Raw genomic sequence first — 18,700 nt, forward strand, 5'->3', positions numbered from 1 at the left:
GGACTGATGCTGTTTCCAGCAGAACTACCATGGTGTAGTTTTTGTGCAGAAATAAAAGTTCTCGTAATGGAACGAAACTTTGCGAGGATTTTTTATATCAATAATAAGAATTTCTGGAGCCAAGACCTGCTGGAGAGGTGCACCTGGGTGGGAGCAACCCACCAGGGCGCGCCCCCCTCTGCTGGTGCGCCCAGGCGGGTTGTCTCCACCTGGTGGCCCCGCTGACCCTAAAACCAACGCTGTAAAATCCTATTTTCAAAGAAAAAATTAGGGAGAAAGAATTATCGTGATCCACGAGACGGAGCTGCCGCCAAGCCCTATTCTTCCTTGGGAGGAAAGATCTAGAGTCCGTTTGGGGCTCTGAAGAGGGGGATCTTCGTTCTTCGTCATCATCAACCCTTCTCCATTGCCAATTCCATGATGCTCCCCACCGGGAGTGAGTAATTCCTTCGTAGGATCACTGGTCGGTGAGGAGTTGGATGAGATTCATCATGTAATCAAGTTAGTTTTGTTAGGGCTTGATCCCTAATATCCACTATGTTCTTATATTGATGTTGCTATGACTTTGCCATGCTTAATGCTTGTCACTTTGGGCCCGGGTGCCATGATTTTAGATCTGAACCGTTTATGTTATCATCATTATATCCATGTTCTAGATCCGATCTTGCAAGTTATAGTCACCTACTATGTGTTATGATCTGGTAACCCTGGAGTGACAATAATCGGGACTTCTTCCGGTGATTACCGTAGTTTGAGGAGTTCATGTATTCACTATGTGTTAATGCTTTGTTCTGGTTCTCTATTAAAAGGAGGCCTTAATATCCCTTAGTTTCCAATATGGACCCTGCTGCGATGGGAGGGTAGGACAAAAGATGTCATGCAAGTTCTTTTAATAAAGCACGTATGACTATTTATGGAATATGTGACTACATTATATCGATGAACTGGAGCTAGTACCAAATAGCCCTAGGTTATAAATGTAACATGATGAATATCATCCAACAAATCACCGATCCAATGCCTATGAATTTATCTTATATCGTTTCTGCTAAGTTACTACTGCTATCATCACTGTTACGCTTGCTACAAAATTACTGCTATCACTGTTACACTTACTATTGCTGTTGTCACTACTATCAAAACTATCAAACTGCTTTGCTACTGATCACTTTGATGTAGATAATTAATCTCCAGGTGTGGTTGAATTGACAACTCAGCTACTAATACCTTCAAATATTCATTGGCTCCCCTTGTGTCGAATCTATAAATTTGGGTTGAATACTCTACCCTCGACAATGGTTGCGATCCCCTATACTTGTGGGTTATCAAGACCTTTTTCTGGCGCCATTGCCAGGGAGCATAGCTATATTTGTTGAGTCACTTGGGATTGTTATCATATTATCACTATGAAGAATCTGAAGGATCCTAAGACTAAGATATTTCCCTCAAGAACGAGGGGAGGTAAGGAACTGCCATCCAGTTCTGCTTTAGATTCACCTTCTGTTATGAATAAACTTGCAACACCACCCCATGCTATTAATTCTGATATGTCGCAAGTTATTGATGATGCTACTTCTACCATGAATGATGCTTATGATGATGCTAGTACCTTGCTTGATAATGATGATATGCCACTTGGTGAATTTCTTGATAAACAAATTGCTAGAGTTATACAATATGATGTTATTGAATCTGATGATGATCTTGAAACCGAATCTCCTAAAACACCTACTAGAACTAGCCTTCCTAGATATGAATTGCCTAAGGTACTGGAAGGTTATGTTATGAGTGAAGAAACAACTAGAGATATTCTTGCTTGCAATGATAGAGATGATCTAGAGAAATTACTACACAAGTATAAAGAAATTTTTTTGAATGCTAGAATGAAGTGTGATCCTAAGTTTGCTACTTCACCTATATTTATTGATGATAAGGATTATGAATTCTTTGTCGACCCAGAATTAATTACTTTGGTTGAATCTGATCCTTTCCATGGTTATGAAAATGAAACTGTTGTGGCATATCTTACTAAGTTGAATGATATAGCCACCCTTTTTACCCATGATGAGAAAACCCGCTACTACTTTAGTCTCAAATTATTTCCTTTCTCATTAAAGGGTGATGCTAAAGCTTGGTACAATACTCTTGCTCCTGGTTGTGTGCATAGTCCCCAGGATATGATTTACTACTTCTCTGAAAAATATTTTCCTGCTCATAAGAAACAAGCTGCCTTACAGGAAATGTTTAACTTTGCTCAAACTAAAGAAGAGAGTCTCCCACAAGCTTGGGGGAGGCTTTGCCAGTTACTTAATGCTTTGACTAATCATCCTCTTAAGAAAAATGAAATACTTGATATCTTCTATAATGGACTAACCGATGCTTCTAGGGACTTCCTAGATAGTTGTGCTAGTTGTGTTTTTTCACGGAACGAACTATCGGACAAGCTGAAGAATTATTGAATAACATATTGAAAACTATGATGATTGGACTATTCCTGAACCACCGCCTAAACCCACTCCGAAGAAGAGGGGTATATTATATCTCAGTCCTGAAGATATGCAAGAGGAAAAGAAATCTATGAAGGAAAAAGGTATTAAAGCTGAGGATGTTTAAAATTTACCTCCTATTGAAGAAATACATGGGCTTAATACACCACCACTGCCTAAGGTGGTAGAGGTAAATTCCATTATGAAGTTCAGTGATAATGAAAATCCTCACAATATGCATCCTAGTCAATGCCTTTATGAGTTTGAAAACTACATTAGAAAACAAGATCACTTCAATGGAAATGTTATGAAACAATCGAAATACAATTCTGATATGATGATTGCTCGCTTGAGTGACTTGTTATTTAGAATATCAAATGATGTTAGAGGTGTTGGAGAACATGCTTCTATGGTTGAAACGCAGTTAGAACAAGTTGCTAAATCTCAGAGAGAATTGCTTGATGAAATGAATAATAATGTGCATGAATTTTCTTTTAGAGTTGCACCTAGAGGAGGTAAAATGACTCAGGAACCACTTTATCCCGAGGGACACCCAAAAAGAATTGAACAAGATTCACAAAGAGCTAACACTAGTGCACCTGGTTCTTCTAGAAAGAAAAAGAAAAAGAAGAATGATTGGACTTCACATGCCCCTAGTGAACTTGAAATAGAAAAACCTCCTGATAATGATAATGAAGTTTCTATCTCAGATGCTGAAACTCAATCTGGTAATGAACACTCACCTAGTGATAATTAAAAATATAATGTTCATGTTCATGAAAACTCTCAACCAAATAATAAACAACCAGACAATGATGTTGAGATAGAACCACCTGTTGATCTTGATAACCCACAACCTAAGAATAAAAGGTATGACAAAAGAGACTTTGTGGCTAGAAAACACGGTAAAGAAAGAGAACCGTGGGTTGAAAAACCTATGCCTTTTCCACCTAAGCCAACTAAAAAGAATGATGATGAAGAATTTGAACGCTTTGCTGAAATGCTGAGGCCAGTCTTTTTGTGCACTCGCTTAACTGATATCTTGAAAAAGCCTCCTTATGCAAAATATATGTAAGACATCATCACAAATAAGAGAAAAATACCGGAAGCTGAAATCTCCACTATGCTTGCTAATTACACTTTTAAAGATAGAATACCTAAAAAACTTGGAGATCCGGGAATACCAACTATACCTTGCTCTATCAAAAAGAATTATGTGAAAACTGCTTTGTGTGATTTAGGAGCTGGTGTTAGTGTTATGCCTTTCTCTTTATATAAAAGACTTGACTTGAATAAACTCACACCTACTGAAATATCTTTGCAAATGGCTGACAAATCAACTGCCATACCTATCGGTATCTGTGAGGATGTGCCCGTTGTTGTTGCTAATGTTACTATTTTGACTGACTTTGTTATACTTGAGATGCCCGAGGACGACAACATGTCGATTATCCTTGGTAGACCCTTCTTGAATACTGCAGGGGCTGTTATTGATTGCAATAAAAGCAAGGTCACTTTTCATATTAATGGCAATGAGCATACGGTGCACTTTCCGAAGAAACAATTCCAAGTGAATGGTATTAATGTTATTGAAAAATCTCCGACAATCACTATTGGAAGTTTTCAAATACCTCTACCTACTGTCAAAAAGAAATATGAAATACTTATTGTTGGGGAAATGCATATCCCCATTGAGGTAACTTAGTGATTTACGAAAGTTCTTCGGTTTCATGCTAATCGAAAGTGGTTGTTAATAAGACTTGATCAGCCTTATTAATGGATCATTTTTTAATGGTATGAAGTTGATGAATTTAGTAAGCACTATCTTCTGTCTCTAATTTTTATTCTCTGTTTTTATTAGTTAAATAAAATAAAATGCCATGTTTTGTCTGTTTTCTGAATTTCCTGTGCAATAAAAAATGACCCAAAAATAAAAGTTCTCAGAATGCCCTAAAAATTTTACATGATTTTTTTCTGAATATTTGAGAACTTTTGGTGCAATAAAAATGAGAGGGAGGTGCACCAGGTGGGCACAACCCACCTGGGCGCGCCAGCAACCCTAGGCGTGCCCTGGTGGGTTGTGGTCCCCATGTGGGCCCCCCTCACTTACCTCTTCATCCCAGATCATCACTTACCTCTAGAAAAAAATCTCCATTGCTCTCTCTCCTGTGTTCTTGAGCTCAAACCCGCGGATTTTGATCTCTTTGCTCGAAGCTCCGTTTCTGAAACTGTTTCAAGGGATTTTTGCTTGGTATGTGACTCCACCATTTGTCCAATTAGTTTTTGTTTTAGTGGTTTATATTTGAATAATCAGCTACTCTTGGTGCTGCTGTAGATGTGCTTGCATGTTAAATTCTTAGTGTTCTAAGTAGTTTGAATGCTTGCTTTGGCCTCTATGTATCCGTATGAGTAGTTGCTATCAATCTTATAAAGTTTTGTTGACAAATTTTGTCACCCCAAAATTTTTTATTTTTAGATAAATGTACGCGGACATGAATATCTTCAAGAAGTTTGGCTCTAAGAAGAACTCCAAGGGTGTTATTGGGGAGTCGTCTGACAATGATCTCCACCCTCGGAGGTTGGCGGAGGCACGACCGTGCGAATGGCCGCACACCCCATTCCTGGAAGAGGCTGGAATTCTTCAGGAGTTCATGTAATATTTTGCAAACACCGGCCTCACCAACTTCATCGCAGATGAGTGTGACTAGCACCAAATCCTCACAAATATCTTTGTTCAGAGTTTTACTTTCCTGCCTAGGAATAATCTTCCTAAAGTGAGCTTCAATTTATATGCTAAAAACCATCAGATGCCACTTACTGAATTTTGTGATATTTTCTTGATCCCCTTTGATGGGAGCTTAGCCGAGCCTAGACTGGCTGGGTCTGAGGACTTTTATCGCACTTTGACAGTGGGAGATGAGAGAGGGGTGTCAGCCACCACGGCTGCTAGCATACACTTTCCTGTTGTACATTATTTATTTGTTGCTAAGTGCTTGCTTGCTAGAAAGAAAGTAGGTGCGCTCAGCGCACCAGACTTTGTTGTTTTACGCCGAGCACTAGAGGGCGACAACACCCATAGCTTGGGAGCTATTGTGGCTCGTTGCCTCCATCTTAATAAATCCCAGGGTGAAATACATAGTGGGATTTTTGCTACTCATTTGGCGGCTCACTTCGAGGTCGAGATACGCCCTCATGACTACCCTTTGACCAAGGTTTACATAGACCAGGCAGCCATGGAACACCATCATTTTCTTGCACGAGATTATCGTGACATTCCCATTCCTTATGACCTGGTTTTTAGCGTTAAAACTCGTGATATTATTCCACTGCCTGCACCTGCTTTGTTTGATTCTGCTGCCAGGGGCGGATATAGAATCATACATGCGGACATCATCGCCTACCGGAACACTCAGGCTGCTGCGGAAGCGGCACAACACTAGCCCCAACAGTGGGACAAGTGGATGCCCACCCCTCAGCACCCCTACTACCCTCCAGGCTACTGATCGACTACCAAGTTAGGACAAAAGCCTAAGCTTGGGGGAGTACGTATTTCCACCGACTTTACATTCATGTTCACTTATTCCATTTGTCGGTGTCCACACTTTTTCATTGTATCATCCATGCTTAGATCTATTTTCTTGCTTTCTTCTTGTGTGTTTGAAAAACTAAAAAAACAAAAAAATTAGTTGTAGCTAGTTTACTTTCTATGCATGATTGGTAGTAATATTAGAAAGAGAAAACCCAAAAAGATTTCCTTGTTCTTCTTTTTCTTATTGGGAGCTTTCCCGTGTAAATAGTTTTTCTCGTTTTTTCTTTTCTCTTTTATTTGCCTATTCAAGAAAACCAAAAACTCCAAAAATATTTCAGTGTGTTTCTCTGAATTTCTTTTCTTTTTATTCGAGTTGTACCGAGGAGAAGACCACGATGAAAATGTTGAGTGGCTCTCATTTGAATAATTGTTGAATTAATAAAGAGCACATTTTACCTTGTCTTCTCTCGTTGAATAAAATATTTGCAAATTCCAACTTAGTCCACGGCACTCTTTCACTATTATTATTTTCATATCATTCGGTCATGCAAGTGAAAGGCAATAATGACGACATTCGATGAACTGGCCGTGGCAGAGAGAAACTGGTATGAACTCGACTTGTTCTGTCTGTGTAAATATGTTTAACCTAGTATCCATGATTCAGCCCATTATGATTAAACATGTTTGCAATGACAATTAGAGATTATAGTTTCCCATGCCATGCATAAGTAGCTGGGAGTCGATAATGATTTATCTTGGATATCAACATTGCGTTAAAATGATTGTGATGTAGTATGATGATATGGTATCCTCCTCTGAATGTTCAAGTGGCTTGACTTGCTACATGTTCATGCATGTAGTTGAATCAAAACCAACATAGCCTCTATGATATTTATGTTCATGGTGTTCATATCCTACTCATGCTAGTGTCCAGTCTTACTTATGCATAATGCATGGTTATGATTGTTGTTGCTCTCTAGCTGGCCGCTTCTCAATCTAAATTGCTAGCCTTCACCTGTACTAAGTGGGTAATCTGCTTGTACATCAAAAACCTTGAACCCAAAGTTATTCTAGATGAGTCCACCATACCTACCTATATACGGTATTACCCTGCCGTCCTAAGTAGATTTGCATGTGCCACTTCTAAAAACTTCTAAAAATTATCTGTTTTGTGTGTCTGGATCGTTCATGGAACGATAGGAGGTGGTTGGTATCTTCCATGCTAAGTAGGTTATTCTCAGGTCGAGTGTTTATTCACTCGCTATCGCACGAGAAAAGGGTGGTAATAGGGATTCCCAGTCCTGAACTAAAAAAATGCAAATAATTAAACAAAACTCCCCCGAGACTGTTGTTGGTTTGGACGACACCCATTGTTTCCGACAAGCCGTGGAATGTGATTGTTGGTGGAGGGGGAGTAAACATTTACTTTTATCGCTTGGGAACCGCCACTAGCCTGTTTAGCATGGGAGATATTGATAACTGATGGTCATGAAGTAAATTAGAAGGGTGCATGCCTCAGAATATCATTTACCTCTATTTTAAAAATTGAGCTCTGGCACCTCTGCAAATCACTGCTTCCCTCTGTGAAGGGACTATCTATTTACTTTTATGTTGTGTCATCACCTTCTAAAACAAGCGCCAGAAACTCAGAAGAGCACAGTTGTCATGATTTATGCATTGTGTGTAGTTAATGTTGGGTGCATCATGACTGGATCTTTTCTACCATGAATTACAATGTTTAGTCGCTGCTTGAACTTTGGAGGTGCTCTGCATTTATGTTTTGTGGTCTCAGAAAGGGCTAGCGAGATACCACTATTGTCATATTATATCATGGTTGTTTTGACAACGTGTTGCTGTTTGAGTTATCTTATCATTGCTCGCTAGCTGATTATGTCATTGATACGAGTCATTATAATCTTTAAGAGTTACTATCGACATGGTTAGTTATAATGTTGGCTGAAAACCTGGGTGCTATTTAAGCTTATTTATGCAAACAAGACTGAAAGAGTCCGTAAAAGTTTTTCTTTTTCACTTTCAGTTTATCAACTGAATTGCTTGAGGACAAGCAAAGGTTTAAGCTTGGGGGAGTTGATACGTCTCCAACGTATCTACTTTCCCTAACGCTTTTCCTCTTGTTTTGGACTCTAATTTGCATGATTTGAATGAAACTAACCCTGGACTGACGCTGTTTTCAGCAGAACTACCATGGTGTTGTTTTTGTGCATAAATAAAAGTTCTCAGAATGGAACGAAACTTTGCGAGGATTTTTTATATCAATAATAAGCATTTCTGGAGCCAAGACCTGCTGGAGAGGGGCACCTGGGTGGGCACAACCCACCAGGGCGCGCCCCCCTCTCCTAGCATGCCCAGGTGGGTTGTCCCCACCTGGTGGCCCCGCTGACCCTGAAACCAATGCTATAAAATCTTATTTTCAGAGAAAAAAATCATGGAGAAAGAATTATCGTGATCCACGAGACGGAGCCGCCGCCAACCCATGTTCTTCCTCAGGAGGGCAGTTCTGGAGTCCGTTTGGGGCTCTAAAGAGGTGGATCTTCGTTCTTCGTCATCACCAACCCTTCTCCATCGCCAATTCCATAATGCTCCCCACTGAGAGTGAGTAATTCCTTCGTAGGCTCGCTAGTCGGTGAGGAGTTGGATGAGATTCATCATGTAATTGAGTTAGTTTTGTTAGGCCTTGATCCCTAGTATCCACTATGTTCTTAGATTGATGTTGCTATGAATTTGCCATGCTTAATGCTTGTCACTTTGTGCCCGGGTGCCATGATTTCAGATCTGAACCCTTTATGTTATCATCATTATATCCATGTTCTAGATCCGATCTTGCAAGTTATAGTCACCTACTACGTGTTATGATCAGGTAACCCCTTAGTGACAATAACCGGGACTTCTTCCAGTGATTACCGTAGTTTGAGGAGTTCATGTATTCACTATGTGTTAATGCTTTGTTCCGGTTCTCTATTAAAAGGAGGCCTTAATATCCCTTAGTTTCCAATATGGACCCCACTGCCACGGGAGGGTAGGACAAAAGTGTCATGCAAGTTCTTTTAATAAAGCACATATGACTTATGAAATAGATGCCTACATTATATCGATGAACTGGAGCTAGTACCGAATAGCCCTAGGTTATAACTATCACGTGATGAATACCATCCAACAAATCACCGATCCAATGCCTACAAATTTATCTTATATTGTTTCTGCTAAGTTGCTACTGCTATCATAACTATTACGCTTGCTACAAAATTACTGCTATCACTGTTACTGTTACTATTGCTGCTGTCACTACTATCAAAACTATCAAACTACTTTGCTACAGATCACTTTGCTGCAGATAATTAATATGCAGGTGTGGTTGAATTGACAACTCAGTTGCTAATACCTTCAAATATCCTTTGGCTCCCCTTTTGTCGAATCTATAAATTTGGGTTGAATACTCTACCCTCGAAAACTGTTGCGATCCCCTATACTTGTGGGTTATCAAGACCTTTTTATGGCACCGCTGCCGGGGAGCATAGCTATATTTGTTGAGTCACTTGGGATTATTATCATATTATCACTATGAAGAATCTGAAGGATCTTAAGACTAAGATATTTCCCTCAAGAATGAGGGGAGGTAAGGAACTACCATCCAGTTCTGCTTTAGATTCACCTTCTGTTATGAATAAACTTGCAACACCACCACATGCTATTAATTTTGATATGTCGCAAGTTATTGACGATGCTACTTCTACTATGAATGATGCTTATGATGATGCTATTTCCTTGCTTGATAATGATGATGTGCCACTTGGTGAATTTCTTGATAAACAAATTGCTAGAGTTATACAACATGATGTTGTTGAATCTCATGATGAGCTTGAAACTGAATCTCCTGAAACACCTGCTAGAACTAGCCTTCCTAGATATGAATTGCCTAAGGTACCGGAAGGTTATGTTATGAGTGAAGAAACAACTAGAGATATTCTTGCTTGTAATGATATAGATGATCTAGAGAAATTACTACACAAGTGTAAAGAAAAATCTCTGAATGCTAGAATGAAGTGTGATCCTAAGTTTGCTACTTCACCTATCTTTATTGATGACAAGGATTATGAATTCTCTTTCGACCCAGAATTAATTACTTTGGTTGAATCTGATCCTTTCCATGGTTATGAAACTGAAACTGTTGTGGCACATCTTACTAAGTTGAATGGTATAGCCACCCTTTTTACTCATGATGAGAAAACCCGCTACTACTTTATTCTCAAATTATTTCCTTTCTCATTAAAGGGTGATGCTAAAGCTTGGTACAAAACTCTTGCTCTTGGTTGTGTGCGCAGTCCCCAGGATATGATTTACTACTTCTCTGAAAAATATTTTCCTGCTCATAAGAAACAAGCTGCCTTACAGGAAATATTTAACTTTGATCAAACTAAAGAAGAGAGTCTCCCACACGCTTGGGGGAGGCTTTGTCAGTTACTTAATGCTTTTCCTGATCATCCTCTTAAGAAAAATGAAATACTTGATATCTTCTATAATGGACTAACCGATGCTTCTAGGGACTTCCTAGATAGTTGTGCTGGTTGTGTTTTCAGGGAACGAACTGTCAGACAAGCTGAGGAATTATTGAATAATATGTTGAAAAACTATGATGATTGGACTCTTCCTGAACCACCGCATAAACCCACTCTGAAGAAGAGGGGTATATTATATCTTAGTCCTGAAGATATGCAAGAGGCAAAGAAATCTATGAAGGAAAAAGGTATTAAAGATGAGGATGTTTAAAATTTACCTCCTTTTGAAGAAATACATGGGCTTAATACACCACCACTGCCTAATGTGGTAGAGGTAAATTCTCTTATGAAGTTCAATGATAATGACAATCCTCACAAAATGCATCCTAGTCAATGCCTTTATGAGTTTGAAAACTACATTAGAAAACAAGGTCACTTCAATGCAAATGTTATGAAACAATTGAAATACAATTCTGATATGTTTGCTCGCTTGAGTGACTTGTTATTTAGAATATCAAATGATGTTAGAGGTGTTGGAAAACATGCTTCTATGGTTCAAACTCAGGTAGAACAAGTTGCTAAATCTTAGAGAGAATTGCTTGACGAGAGAAGGCCTATGGGGCCCACTAGACACCAGGGCGCGCCAGGGGCCTCGGGCGCGCCCTGATGGGTAGTGGGGCCCATAGGAGGCCTCTTGACCTACCTCCGCCTCTATAAATACTCTAAAACCCCCCCAAAAAACTAGGGGAGTCGACAAAATACTTTTTCTGCCGCCGCAAGTTCCAAAACCATGAGATCCAATGTAGTGGCCTTTTCTGGCACTTTGCCGGAGGGGCAACGATCACGGAGGGATTCTTCACCATCCTTGCTACCACTGCGATGATGCGTGAGTAGTTTACCATAGACCTATAGGTCCGTAGTTAGTAGCCAGATGGCTTCTTCTCTCTTTTTAATCCTCAATACAATGTTCTCCTTGATGTTCTTGGAGATATATTTGATGTAATGACTTTTTGCGGTGTGTTTGTTGGAATCCGATGAATTGTGAGTTTATGATCAGATCTATCCACGAATATTATTTGAGTTTTCTCTGAACTCTTTCATGCTTGATTGTTATATCCTCGTACTTCTTCTCCAAATTATTGGTTTGGTTTGGCCAACTAGATTGATTTTTCTTGCCATGGGAAGAGGTGATTTATGATGGGTTCGATCTTGTGGTGCTCAATCCCAATGATAGAAGGAGACATGACACACATGTATCGTTGCTATTAAGGGTAACAAGATGGGGTTTATTCATACATGAGTTTATCTTGTCTACACCATGTCATCTTGCCTAATGCATTACTCTGTTTTTCCATGAACTTAATACACTAGATGCATGCTGGATAGCGGTCGATGTGTGGAGTGATAGTAGTAGATGCAGGCTCGGTCTAGTAATCTTGGACGTGATGCCTATATACATGACCATTACCTTGGATATCGTCATAATTATTTGCTTTTCTATCAATTGCCCAACACTAATTTGTTTACCACTGTATGCTATTTTCTCGAGAGAAGGCTCTAGTGAAAACTACGGCCCCCGGGTCTATTTCCTATCATATTAAAACTAAAAATACCTTGCTGCAATTTTTATGCATTTTAGTTAGATCTATTTATCAAATCTCATACAGTTTAATCTACCTCAATACCGTTGAGGGATTGACAACCCCTTTACACGTTGGGTTGCAAGTATTTGTTGTTTGTGTGCATGTGCTATTTACATAGTGTTGCTTGGTTCTCCTACTGGATTGATAACCTTGATTTCATAACGGAGGGAAATACTTACCTCTGATGTGCTACATCATCCCCTCCTCTTTGAGGAAATACCAACGAAGATTACAAGCAATCACCAGCAACGTGCTCTAGGGCTTGTCAGGGCTCAAGAGGGCAGGAAGACTGTGGAAGCGTGGCAAAGCGACAGTGGATATGGAAGTGGACTGGCCGGTGCAAGGCTTCTCCAGGAAGAAGGACATTTTGGGAGCGGCTGGGTGGCTAACATGCGGGCCCATCCACGTGTGCAAATAAATGGGTCCCATGGGAAGTGATTGCACAACCGACATGCGGGCCCGAGGGCTAACGACAAGAGGACGCGTCCGTCTTGAAGCAAATTCGACCCAAAATTTGTGTGGAATTGGGTCGAGGCGGACACGAAACGAACATAATTAGGGGTGCTCTCGCGCGTTGGGCCGTCACATTTCGACCCAAACAGATTGGTTGATGCGGAGCATCCTACGGTCATCCCCATAGACCTACCTTTGTCTCCCAAGACACCACGCGGACCGATGACACGAGCTCGTGCAAGGGCTATCGAGAACAAGGTTAACTCTCTCCTTGTTGAACTCCTCTTTGACCCACTTGAGACATGGATACTACCTCAAACAGAGACACTTTGCATGCTTAGGTACCAAGGAGAAGTTATGGTGCAAGATGGACGCCAAGAGCATGGAGAAGAACATGCCCAGTCCAGAAATCCCAGTACAACCGCCCAACCACCGGTCAACTACCACCCAACTGGTACAACCGCTTGACCACCGCCCAACTACCGGTCCAGCTTCTGTGATCGAGCGTCACAAGACCGGTACAACCGCTCCAACCACTAGTACAACCGCTAATTACCTCTGGGAACACCTCCAGGAACTATTGCGAGAGCTCCAAGCGGTACAACCGTCCCCATGACCGGTACTACCGCCCTGCCTGTGCGCAGTGAAAGGGGTTTCGACCCATGTATCCCCTACTTACCCCTTGGACTATAAATACTCATCTCCTAGCTCCAAATTATGGTTAGCATTGGTTTAGCTCATACTAGAGATAGAGCTATGCTCATCCACTTGATACTACTCCAGTTGGAGACCAAGGCCTCCTAGGAGAAGATCCCGGCCCCAAGTGGATTCAAGACCCCGTCAAGGGAAGATCCCCTCGTGGATTCAAGCCCCCATCTCCTCACGGATTGGGAACAACTTGCTACCGTTTGTATAGTCACATGTTGGTTTTGGATCGGGTGTCTCTTTGTGTACTTCGATCTAGCACATGTGTAATCGAATCTCGACTGTTTCCTCTCGTTCTCCCTCATGTTTTCCCTCGTGTGTTCGTCGTGTTATTCTGGAATCCCCCTCCAAATCGTGAAAGATCAGCCCCTAGGGTTGCACCCTACATCATCTTCGTATAATGAGCCAGGTTGATCATGTATTTGGAGTCCCTACCCCCACTTTCTAGCCTAATTTTGTTGATTTCGTCCTAAATTCGAAAATCCCCAGCAAAAATAGCCCCATTTTTTGTGATTTGTTGGTTTGATGATGTTTTGTTGATTTTGATCCATGGATTCGTTGTGTTTTGAGTAGACCTAGATTCCCCCACCACAAAATCCCCCCGAAATTTTCTTTCCCCATCAATTTTTGAGTTGAAGACGTGTTTTTCCGCCCCGATCGGAAGTTTGGAATTTTTCCAGTGATTACCGGTTGTACTGCTCTGAGCACCGGTACAACCGCCATACCACCGCTCAAAAACCACCTGACGACTTCCGCAACTTCGACACTTCTTCGAGAAGGGCATCTTCGCCCTAGGTGCCGCGACATCATCACCAACATACTGGAGACCGTGCACCACAACATCAACCCTTCACAGCCTATGAACTCGACATCGACAATGATCCCTTCGCAATTTTGACACCCTCGACCGTAAGCAAGGACGGTAACTTCGACGACACGTTTGTGTAATCCTTAACATTGCATTGATAACCCCATAGCCCATTTTGCATCACTTTCCTATCGAGACTAGCCATTGAGTATTGCCGGCAATGTAACTTGTGCACATCAGTGATCATTGTTCCTATTGCATATATATACCATATCATCTTGGTACAAGCATGTTGGTATCATCTCTTGTGTCACAAGTTTGTCACCACATATATACAATTGCTATCTTGGTTCGTGAAGTTTTGCATAAGAGGCCAAAGAAAGAGCTCAAAAGAGAAAGATCCAACAAGCTTTTAAGCAAAAGAGAAATATAAGCAAAGAGCTTTTAAGCAAGAACCATAGCATCATACTACATTGAGATTGTCATACTCGATCATCTTGGATCATATCACTGGAACATAATACATATAGCATACTTGGGACAGAAGTCGTTGCATTTTTGCATTGTAGGTTGTGCACAAGTCTCGTATCTGCCTATTGTCCAATCATGCTAGCGTCTATCTAGCATTGTGCAACAAGAGAGTTTTCCGTGGATTCCACATTTTGAGCTCATTCCTTGGTTGCATGACCCCATTTATCTATCCGTGTGTGTGTTTCCGTGTGCCACATCTTGCTATTGGTCAACTTGTTGCATTTGCGAATTTGTCAATCTTTTTCAACATTATCAAGTCTTGCTAACAATTGCATAAATTTTTGCCACCATCCTCACCAAGATCCACCAAAAGCCTTATTTGTGTAGGTGCGAGAATCGACAAGATCCGGTACAAATTGTGCTATTTCCTTGTTACACTATTGAGTGATCATTGATCCATTTTCAACATTGGATAAGGTACATTTGGTGTAGTTCTTTCCTTTCTTCCACTGACATATTTGCTTGTGATGATGGATAGGCCAACTACTTATACGAACCCACTCTTCATCGAGCAAGACGAGGACCCGAAAACTACGTCACCAATAACCACCTATTTGGCACGCAAAGAGCTTTGCATCGAGAAAATGAAGCATTGAGCGAACGCCTCGACCTACTCGCTATCGACTTGCGACAATCCGAACAACGTACAAGAGACTACTTCGACAACAAGCTTGATGAACAAAAGGAGGAGATCAATGCAAGAATGGACGAGATTCGTACCTTGTTGGTCAACCGTTCTTCTACCTCTTCATCACATTCAAGACGGAGCCACTCAAGTCGGCATTCTAAGAAATCTTCTTCAGATGCAAGACCTCCCCGAGCTCATTCGTATTGTCGCCAAGACCATGAAGTTCATCAAGATCCACAAGACCCATTCCATGCCAATGGTTTACAAGGCCATCTCCGTGAACGTGAACACCAACGACAACAAGCTAATGAACCTCCGGTCCAAGAGAAAGCTCCAATATGCCAAGAACAACAAGAACGTCGAGATGGTGATGACCCCTAACAAGAGCAACACCGTCATGAGGAACAAGCCCTTGAAGCCCAACATGCTGTACGCAAATCAACAAGATTCATAAATGAGCGCAACCGCCAAGTACGTCTACAAGAAGAGGCCCTCCGATAGGAGCGACAAGAAGAAGCCACACGTCTTGAGGAACACCAAGAAATGAGGAACCGTGCAAGAATTCCACAACCTCAACGACAAAACAATCAAGCGAAGCATGAGGAGAAAGTGGCTCAAGACCCTCCACCACGGCAAGAGCGTCAACCCCCTCGACAACAACGAAATCAAGAGCAACACTATGGCAAGCTCAAGTTCAACATGCCTAATTTCTTCGGCAGCACTGACCCCGAAGACTACCTCTCATGGGCATTGAAGGTTGACAAGATCTTTCGCTTACACAACTATGAAGAAGAGAATAAGATTGCTATGGGTCTCTTGATTTCCAAGACTATGTCCTCATTTGGCGGGAGCAAGTCATTGAGCGGCGAGAAGCAAGAGGCGACCCACCCATCACAACATGGAATCAAATGAAGGATGTCATGCGAGCACGCTTTGTACCCACGTACTATAGTCGTGACCTCTTGAAGAAGTTACTAGTACTCAAGCAAGGCACAAAGTCAGTTGAAGAGTACTACAAGGAAATGGAAATTGCCATGATTCGAGCAAATGTCAATGAAGATGAGGAGCAAACCATTGCGCAATTCTTGAATGGCCTCAACCATCCCATCAAGAAGATAGCCGACTTCCAACCTTACTCCAACCTCCTAGAGCTAGTGCACCAAGCTACCAAGGCGGAGCGACAAGTGCAAGATGACTACAAGTATGCCAAGTACTCTTCTAAGCCATACGGTTCATACAATCAAGCTACAACGACTACACCGCCTTCTACCTCAACCAAACCTACTACAAGCAACAACGACAAGTCAAGTTACAAGAAAACTTCGACAACCTCAAGTCGTCCTCCTACTACAAGCAACTTCAAGCTGAGAGCTTCATCATCTACAACTCCACCAGATGAGACCATCAAGGCAAGTTCCATCAAATGCTTCACATGTCAAGGCTGAGGCAACAAGACATTTGAGTGCCCCACTTGGCGCACCATGATCGCCAACGATGAAGGCACCTATGACTCGATGAGTGAGGAAGAAATGGAAGAGCTTGAGCACGTGGCCATGCACCAGTGCATGAATGAAGATGAAGATGACCAAGTCTTTTGTGACAATGATTCGAGCCCTTCTCTCATTGTCTCCAATGTATTGACACTTCAACACCAACAAGATGAAGATCAATGTTCACATCTTCCACACCAAGGCTGACATCAATGGAATATCCGTGAAGGTCATCATCGACGGAGGAAGTTTCCACAATTTGGCAAGTGCACATCCCGGTACAGCGGCAGAGTCATTAACATAGAGTCATATTTTGTTCTAAGTATCGAGTTGTAATCTTTGAGCTGTGAGTAAATAAAAGTGTGATGGTCTTCATTATTAGAGCATTGTCCCATGATATGTCTCCAACGTATCTTTTGATTGTTCCATGCTATTATATTATCCATCTAGGATGTTTTATATGCATTTATATGCTATTTAATATGATTTTTGGGACTAACCTATTAACCTAGAGCCCGGTGTTAGTTTCTGTTTTTCCTTGTTTTGAGTATCATAGAAAAGGAATATCAAAAGGAGCCCAATTGGCCTGAAAATTTATGGAGATTATTTTTGGACCAGAAGAAGCCTATGGAGTTTTGGAGATGGGCCAGAGGAGTCCCGAGGCACCCACGAGGGTGGGGGCGTGCCCTACCCCCTACCTCATGGCCACCTCGTGGACCCCCCTGACTTGTTCCCGACGCCAACACCTCTTATATAACCCTAAACTTTCAGAAAGAAACCTATATCGGGAGTTCCGCTGCCGCAAGCCTCTGTAGCCACCGAAAACCAATCTAGACCCGTTCCGGCACCCTGCTAGAGGGGGGGGCAATCCCTCTCTAGTGGCCATCTTCATCATCCCGTCGCTCTCCATGACGAGGAGGGGGTAGTTCACCCTCGGGGCTGAGGGTATGTACTAGTAGCTATGTGTTTGATCTCTCTCTCGTGTTCTCGATTCGGCACGATCTTGATGTATCGCGAGCTTTGCTATTATAGTTGGATCTTATGATGCTTCTCCCCCTCTACTCTCTTGTAATGGATTGAGTTTTCCCTTTGAAGTTATCTTATCGGATTGAGTCTTTAAGGATTTGAGAACACTTGATGTATGTCTTGCATGTGCTTATCTGTGGTGACAATGGGATATTCACGTGATCCACTTGACGTATGTTTTGGTGATCAACTTGCGAGTTCCGTGACCTTGTGAACTTATGTATAGGGGTTGGCACACGTTTTCGTCTTCACTCTCCAGTAGAAACTTTGGGGCACTCTTTGAAGTTCTTTGTGTTGGTTGAATAGATGAATCTGAGATTGTGTGATGCATATCGTATAATCATACCCACGGATACTTGAGGTGACATTGGAGTATCTAGGTGACATTAGGGTTTTGGTTGATTTGTGTCTTAAGGTGTTATTCTAGTACGAACTCTAGGATAGATTGAACGGAAAGAATAGCTTCATGTTATTTTACCACAGACTCTTGAATAGATCGATCAGAAAGAATAACTTTGAGGTGGTTTCGTACCCTACAATAATCTCTTCGTTTGTTCTACTCTATTGGTGACTTTGGAGTGACTCTTTGTTGCATGTTGAGGGATAGTTATATGATCCAATTATGTTATTATTGTTGAGAGAACTTGCACTAGTGAAAGTATGAACCCTAGGCCTTGTTTCCTAGCATTGCAATACCGTTTACGCTCACTTTTACCACTTGCTACCTTGCTGTTTTTATATTTTCAGATTACAAAAACCTATATCTACCATCCATATTGCACTTGTATCACCATATCTTCACCGAACTAGTGCACCTATACAATTTACCATTGTATTGGGTGTGTTGGGGACACAAGAGACTCTTTGATATTTGGTTGCAGGGTTGT

Source organism: Triticum aestivum, chromosome 7A (assembly GCF_018294505.1).
Source record: "Triticum aestivum cultivar Chinese Spring chromosome 7A, IWGSC CS RefSeq v2.1, whole genome shotgun sequence".
Lineage (NCBI taxonomy): Eukaryota > Viridiplantae > Streptophyta > Magnoliopsida > Poales > Poaceae > Triticum > Triticum aestivum.